This window comes from Pagrus major, chromosome 4, assembly GCF_040436345.1.
Source record: "Pagrus major chromosome 4, Pma_NU_1.0".
Classification (NCBI taxonomy): domain Eukaryota; kingdom Metazoa; phylum Chordata; class Actinopteri; order Spariformes; family Sparidae; genus Pagrus; species Pagrus major.
Genome location: NC_133218.1, coordinates 7,954,631 through 7,963,410, shown reverse-complemented (window position 1 = coordinate 7,963,410; position 8,780 = coordinate 7,954,631). Strand labels below are relative to the sequence as shown.

Genomic DNA, 8,780 nt, shown 5'->3' with positions numbered 1-8,780 from the left:
TATTTTCCTAACTTTGGACAAGGGCTGTCCCTTTTTATTTGATATTCAAACATTCGTTGGAACGTGGGGGAAAAAAAACAATATAATCTTCAATTTTTTTTTTTAATTCAAGGTACAATATGTAGGAAATAACTAAAATTATTAACAGAATGTGAAGAAATGTGTTTTGACATCATGTCACCCTGGTGAAAAATTAATGTACTAAGTGTACTAAAATTTAGCATACTTTTGTGTACTTCAAGCCGCACTAATCATCATTTTATTTCAAGTGTGTTTAAGATTAGTTAACTTGAAGAGTGCTAAATTGGAACAACTAATTTTGTGTTAAGTATATTTAAATTGTAATTAAGTTGTAGAAAAGCTCAACTTAAAGTGTATTTAGTGTACTTTTGTGTACTAAAGTGGAACAACTTAAAGTATATTTAGTGCACTTTAAGTACATGACATTTCATGTACTAATATATGCCTAATTAGTTAAATTAAAGTGTACTTTGTTTGTATTACAAGCACATTAAAAATTAGATGTTGGTGTCTTACAAATACATAAGCTTTATATTTGCAATATATTCTTATTGTGTTAATAATAAGCTCAATTATACTTTTGGCTTATTTCAATTACTAAAAAGCATACTTTGCAGTTAATAGTCAATATACTTTATCATTACTTTGCTATATTACTTTCTACTTTGCAGACTTAAAGACTTGTGGGACTACTTCCAAGTGAAAAAAAATATATTTTTAATATATTCAAAGATCAGTACAATACAATAATGCTGTAGTGTAAGAATATGTGTAACATTTGTGGCATTACACCAACATTCCATCAATAAAAAACAGGAGTAACATTTGTGGCATTACACCCATAGATATATACACGTAGATGCCGCATTCGGGCTTGTCAGGAATGTCGTCGCGGCCGCCATCTTGAGGGGGAGTTCCTATGGTAAAAACCATAGATGACGTCATGCATGTCACGAACGGCAGTACGAGGTAAAACAAAACATAACAAAACCCATTCACCTCCCCCTCAAGATGGCGGCGGCGGCGACGATCCGTTCCAATGGGCAGCAGCGTCAGAGGCGGCATCTACGTGTATATATCTATGCATTACACCAACATTCCATCAATAAAAAACAGGAGTAACATTTGTGGCATCACACCAACATTCCATCAACAAAAACAGGTAACAGTATGGCATGGCAAGTAAGGAATCATGAACAATCAAAAACAACACTCCTTACATTTCCTAACACACTCACACTCACACTCACACTCACACACACACATACACACACACACACACACACACACACACACACACACACACACACACACTCACTCACTCACTCCCTTTTTTCTGGCTGAAATGCTCATTGTTGCACTTTCTTCTGATGGCCGCACGCACATCAGACACAGATGCATTTGGAAACTCCTCAAGAACAGCATCTGTTGACCAAATAGACAGGAGATACTGTAAAGTCATGCAGCATACTTAGTAATTTTGCAACAGTACATCAGAGGCCTATTCCAGAAAGGAGGTTCAGCAAACTCTGAGCGTTACCCGGTTAGGTTAGGTAAGTCGACTCTGAGTATGTGGCAGCTGCACTGACAAAACTCTGAGCAATCCATGCTTTTTGCTCCCAAAGCAAAAACCAATCAGATGCCTTCATGTCTACTTCACCTATGTTTGCGGAATGGAGAGCAGTCTGAGGAAAGGGGCTGGGACATCTGACTTGTGTATTTTGACTTGTGTATTTTCAAAATGTGACCTGATATAACTGTATTTCCAGATCTCCAACCAATCTTTAACCTGCAAACTGATGAAAATAAAAAGGATGTTCTGGGAGCAGCACAGCAGCACGTCAGCTGTGACGTGTAGCTTGATATTCGATGTGGAGCTGGTTTGAGAATATTGTTCAGACTGATGAGAAGCGGTTCCATTCAGCTCAGGGAACGAGAGCTCATCTAAACAAATCTAAATAATCTCCCTGTTGTAAAACTATGAGAATTATTTATTTTTACTTGATGCTGTTGAGAAGGAAAGCACAGCCCCTGTCAGACTCAAGGTTTCATCATGTAAACCTGCCAGCCAGCAGGTTAAGTTCACAGAGTCAGTTACCATGGTGACAGTCACAGTTTATTCAGGAATGGAAAACCCAGAGTTTTCATCATCTCAGGATTTTCACATAACCTACTTTCTGGAATACCCCTCTGGAAACTCTGAGAAACTGTTATCAGTATAATATATCAATATTGCTACCAGTACATAATCCAACATGTATTGAATAATTACTGGTGATCTGTTTCTTTGTGGTCTAGCTGCTACAGAAATCACAGAACCTTTTAAATAGACTACATGTGAAACAATTACATACCAGTAATGGCCTGCACTTTTGTAATGTCAAGTTGTGTTTTGGGCGGCCCCCCCTTCCCAGATTTCCCCGTCAGGGTTGATTCTGCAAGGCCTTCCTTTGTAAATACGAGGACAGCCAGCTCCTGGGCAAAAATGGCCATCCGAGACCTATTCAGCCGCTGGAAGGCCCTCTTTGTCACCATCACAGTGCTGCCTGCCAAGGAGTGCTGCATATGGGAGAGAAAGACAGGGCAAAATTGACAAATTATCTCTAAGTACTTGTTGTGTCAAAACCTGCATCACTGTGGAGAGAGCCACAATCCCAGATCCCTGACACTCCAAACCTGCAGGGGGCAAACACATCAGTGTTGAAACCCCAGGTAAGAGGAAGGAAGTGCCTGAGGGAGCACATTCACCTGTGTACCCAAGGGGGTAGATCGGACTACACGCAGGCGTAGCTCACAGTCGGCCATATGAGGACGGGCAACTTGCTCTGACTCTGGCTGCAGTTACAGTGCAGTAGATAGGTGATCCAGTCATCTTCACTAAAAAAAACTATTCATAACTCTGTGTAAAATAAATCAGTATGTAGCTATTACTTTAACTATTTGCATAATGTCACTATAATGTTACTTTTACAAAAAAAAATACATTATTAAAATGATCCGTGATTCTAAATATGCTGCATCGTAACTGCATAAACGTTCATAAAAATCAAACCGTTTTGAAATCGGACAAAAACTGAGCAAGTTCTAGTCATTATATCAGAACATGCAGCATAGGCTTAATGCTCTGAGGGAGAGAGTTGCCCGTCCCAAGATGGCCGCCGTACTGGCTACGCTTTGTCATTGGGAAACAGCTGCGGGTGAGTCATCTAGTTCTTATATATATCTATGTGTGTACCCATACAGGAAGCATGGTCTGAAATGTTTGGAACTGGCTCAGTCAGCTCTCTTGCCTACTCCTGGAGACACCTCACAGCTCCTGATCGATGATTAAAGACACCACTGGTATAGTAGAAGCTTAATTTTGGAGAGCATGCTTCCCAAATGTTTTGATTGTGTATGTTTGGTGATGCAATGGTTGAATATTTGTTATATTATTTTATAGAAGTACTTTGGTACTTGTGCTTTTGTCACTGATACTTTAATGATAACCTTTGGTGTAGCTTTGTTACTTTAATTATTAACCTTTTTGAAGTGATTTGAGTTAAATTAATCTAAGTATAATATAAGTATAAGTATAATAAGTTTTCATTTATCAAGTGAAATTAACATTTTTATTATCATTTGAGGAATGAACAGACATCCAAAGAGGAGTGCAGGGTTTCCGCTACATGTAATTGATCGTGGCGCACCGCCACGGCAAAATAAAAGCCGCCACACCTTCAGAATGATGATTTTTTTTTTTTTTTTTTAATGTTAAAACAATGTAAAGCAGGTTTTCCACTAGAGGTTGCACAGACTAGTCCCCTGCTCCACAATGACGTTTTGAGCTTGACGTCGACTAGTCGCTGATCATGTAACAGTAGGCTACAAGGGTAGCGGCTTGAAACAACAGCTGAGTGCGCTGAATGAAAAAAATACGAGCGCAGTCAAGCTGGATAGAACGAGCGCGTACCAGACAGGAAGTCGGGCACAGAAAAGGCGAGAGAATCCGGTCAATTTTCAAAATAAAATAAATGATGATTAAGTTTGCTTGTCCGTCTATAAGTATTTGTCAGTTGCGTCTGCACACAAGACACATCCATAGGCTACATACAGCGCTAGAGACAGACCTGTGTTTGGAAAACCGAGCAGATACAGACGGGTTGATGTTTGACCGGCGCGGAGAGAGAGAGCAGGAGAAACTGCCGCTTCCGCGGGCAGTGTGTCCGGGCTGCCGGCAATTAAAAAAAACAAAAAAAAACTCCGCTCATATCGACAGCTTGACGTCGCGCACAACAACAACAGCAGCAACCAACCAGGAAAAACTAAAACTGTGAGTGAAACTGTGACTGAGCAGGACTGTGATGGTGACGAGGCCTGTGTGTCGTTTTCCTCCCTAATTGTTTAATGAACAGTAGCTACAGTATTTTCTTTTGCACCTGTAGGCTATATGTTACAAAAAAACAAACTGATTTACAGCTTGTTGTTTATAAAGCTGCTGTACTGTGGACTCATTTCTGTGCATGAGCTGTCAGTCAGTGAAACAGATTGTTGCAGAGCATTTCCCTCCTCCTGGGATTTTAGTTATGATGGGAAAAATATGAATGATGTCATCAGCGACTAGTCGACGATCCGGTCGCGCGCGAAAAATACAACCTACAGTATTAAATCTCATAACTTTATTCCTGTCCCAATTACCAACAAGATGATGCTGCCAAAGACAAAAGGTCCCTAGTGAAAATATAGAATTCTTTATGAATGACCTGTCAAGTAATGAATACGTTCATCCCTCAATTATAACATACCATTTCAATGTCCCTGTCCACAGGAGATGACGACGCCGCAGATGAAGGGGTCCCCCCGAACAAGGACTTCAATGCCCGGACACACTCCACACACTCCCTCATTAATTTAATCATTTCCGGCAGGTCTAGGTGAATGAAATAATAAGTGGGAAAACATTTGGTTTGTCAGATGGTCAACATTATGGTACTTAAGTTCAGTACAGGAAAATAATGTGGAAACACCCTGAATCATTATTTAATAATCATAGTGTTTTCTGATGTGTCAACCCCTCTAATTGCAATCTGAACACCAACCATGAAGGGATGACAAAATGTTGTTTATTCCAGGTGCCATGCCATGACCACTGCTATCATCTGTCAGCTTCTTCAAGAGAGAATGAAATTCCAGGCATAAGGGAGAAAAAAAGAGATTAGAATCACATTAAACCTCATTAAGGTACAACAGATATTTACAGAACCTGATGTGAGGAATTGTGAGGAAATACTGTTTTTATTATTATTAGCCCTTTGTTATTAGTGACAAAATATACACACACACCCACCCACCTCAAAGGAAATACTGTATGTTTAAAGGACACTTTTCTCATCCACACTAGTGTTTCCCCTAGCCGTTTTGTCTTGGGGGGGCGGCGGGTGGATGAGTCCGGCGGGGGGGGGGGGGGGGGGCACATGTGTGAAATTATTAACTTTATACCAATTATCCAAAAAATATACTTTATTTAAAGTGATAAGTGACAAGTGCATCTTTTTAATAGCAGATACATGACGCACATGTAAACACATGTTTCCCCCACCGTTACATTTTTTTATAATTTCTTTTATAAAAGATAAAATATAGGCTGCTATATATAATGAGCTCCTGACGCTCAGCTCAACGGGTGAGGAGGCGCAGACAACTCTCAGCGGAGACGCTCAGAGAAGTAAACAGCAGCGGATCAGTGTGACCTCTCCCTCCGTACACACGCTCTGTTCTGATCCAGATCCACTGGACTTTCAAAGTAAAGCTGACGCAGCTGAAAATGAGTTAAATAGTGAAAGCGGGCCACCCCGCCAATAGAACGGTAGGGGAAACACTGCACACTACCGTGTGGCACAAAACATTAATGAAAGGTCTTTGAAAATGATTATATTGTTGAATATATTAAATAAAAATGCTTAGTTGACATGTTCATGAGAGCTAAAAGGACTTTATGTGTAAATCTGATATGAAACTATTATGAGATTAAGTTTTACATGCAGTTGGGTGTAAGATCTCTGACCTTTGCCTGACCTATTCATTCCATACGATTTACTTTTATCACAATCATATAATATTTAGTATAAATGTACTTGCCGTTCTCTGGGCTGGGGAGAAAACCAGCTCTTCATCTGAGGCATGGTCCTGAAAATTGAAAAGAGGAAATAGCTGTGAAAGCAATACAACAGAGAAAGAATTTGTGTCTGAGTACACAAAAGCTAGGATGACTTACAATGTCATGCCGTTGTGGACTCCCTATGTATGTGGCATCATCGGAACTGGGACTGGATGGCAGTGGTAAAAGCACACGTCTTGCTGCCTTGTTAATCTTTGCTCGCTTTCCCTGAAGGAAAATGTTTATATGATAGAAGTAGGAAAATTATTAGTTATATCATGAAATTTGACAAGTGTCTGAAGGACACCGCAGATTTTGCTGTTGTAAACAATCTAGACACCTGCTCAAGAAAAAAAGTACGCCTCACCCCATGAACACGTGGAGATTCATCCTCAGAACTGCAGTGTTGATCTTGTGTGTCAAGGGCCCTCTTCTGAGACAGGGAAGTCTTGAGGTTTAACACCTGGTCCCTGGCTGCCTCTTTAATCCTGGTTTGCTTTGCCTGTTTATGACATTAAAACAAAGACAAGACTGTCATCACAAAGTAACGTTCTCATTAGCATACTAAGCCTATTCATCATCATGCCTTCTATCAAATGGTGGTGCCCCACCTTTTTTTAAAAATGTAAATACACCACTGCATGTTGATATCTTTACATCATGTTTAGCTAATATGTGACTTTATATGGTCTCCTTTTAGTGCATACATTGTGCTATGTACATTTCCATTGCACACCTCCTATTTCCTAACTGCACTTCCTCTTTTAATAGGCCAGCGGATCAGACACTAGGCCGTACATTTCTTAATTTAGTTTTGTTATTGTTATTACTATCGTTGGTTTTAAAAATCATTAGGCTACTCCTAAAGCAAGCAAACACTTATTTCATATAGGCCTAACAAACCTCTGCATTCTTAGAGTAATTATATTGATTATACGAGTCCATTACCTGCTGTCATAAGAGGCCAGTTCATGTGATCTCAGGACACCACAGCTTTTGCTGTTGTAAAAAATCTAGACACCTGCTCAAGAAAAAAAGTACGCCTCACCCCATGAACACGTTGTTGAGATTCATCCTCAGAACTGCAGTGTTGAGCTTGTGTGTCTAGGGCCCTCTTCTGAGACAGGGAAGTCTTTAGGTTTTGTAACACCTGGTCCCTGGCTGCCTCTTTAATCCTAGTTTGCTTTGCCTGTTAATGACGTTAAAACAAAGACAAGACTGTCATCACAAAGTAAAGTTCTCACTAGCATACTAAGCCTCATTTAATGCAGGATAAATTTACACTACAGAAAACAGAAATAATATAATCAGCATCCTGACAGACAATGGAAGCAGAGGTGGGGCATGAGTGGCAAATGACAAAGCCTCGATAATCATTAATCATGATTGTAGATAATTGATTATATAGAGAGCACACAAAGGAAAAATTTCTCATATTGCGTATCTTGCAAAATTCTTGCTTCTTGACTATCTTTGATCATTGATTAAATACACCTAAACTGTTTTAAAATTCAAGGTTTAGTGATGCCTTTTTGCTTCTTTTTATATAGTTTTACATCGTTAATTTCTGCCCAGTGTTGCTTCACTACATCCTACTGACAGGTGTAAAAAAGCTCAAAGATTTTGGGAAAAAAAATTGATTTGGCACACTGTTATTGATTGAACTAGTGGTTTCAAAGTTTGGGGGATTTTGCCATCCTACCGAAAGCTTTGTGCAATCAGGTTCACCTTTTAGATGTTCCCTTCAGATTTAGCCTATTTGTTGTCTCTGTATGTGAAAATGCATACAGTAGGCTAGTTGAATCTAGACATACCTCTAGCAGTGCAGCGGGGTCATTCCTATGTTCCCACATTCTAAGAACCACTGCCTTGTTATCCACTGTCTTGTTTTGCACCTGCTGTCTATACACTCTGTCCCACCGACTCAAATTCCTAAATATGTTTACATGTAATAACAATAAAAGACTTCTGACTTCATATTTCATTTATTTCGCGCACCACACATATTACTTGGTGACAATAACAATATATAGATCGTACTGGATACTTAAGAGGTAGGCTATAAGTTACACCGTGGATAGATTAGATTTGGGATTTTATCGTCCTTTGCAAGGATAATTGTTTCCACCTACATACATTTACCATTTTGTACACATAACATCACACCCATAGACATCTTTCCACACGTATTCACACTGAGGTGTCATTGCATCTGACATGTGGGAACATAGGGCTGTGGGAACATAGACATGGAGCCCTGGCAGCTACAACAACAAAAATGCTGCAACATCATGATGTTTCAGTATTACTCATCTAATGTTGTCAAATGTGACAATATCAGTCAGATGGAACAAATCAGTAAAAATGTACTCTGTATGTAGTTTAGCAACTACTGTAAGGAGATCCTTCACCTGCTACCAGGCCATTGCCCAAATAATAATTTATTCTTAGCAATTTTGCCTGGTTAAATGAGGGTTAATGAATGAATTAATAATGAAATAATTATACATAACATGAGTGGGATTTTTTATGCATGATTTGTAGTGTTTTTGCTTTGCTTCACTGCTTTTTACTTAGGAAAACTATTTTAATTTAACCTCTACCATAAAAAGAGAGCACCTGA

At 39.3% G+C, this 8,780-nt stretch overlaps 1 long non-coding RNA gene across 1 annotated transcript; it reads right to left on the bottom strand.

Moving 5' to 3' along the window:
- Positions 1-1,300: 1,300 nt before the first annotated feature.
- LOC140995054 (uncharacterized) lies at positions 1,301-6,463 on the bottom strand. The gene is made up of 3 exons (XR_012178755.1): positions 6,275-6,463; positions 6,139-6,186; positions 1,301-1,446 (listed from the first exon to the last, which is right to left on the bottom strand). It is a non-coding gene; the product is annotated as an uncharacterized lncRNA (long non-coding RNA).
- Between the last annotated feature and the right edge of the window lie 2,317 nt (positions 6,464-8,780).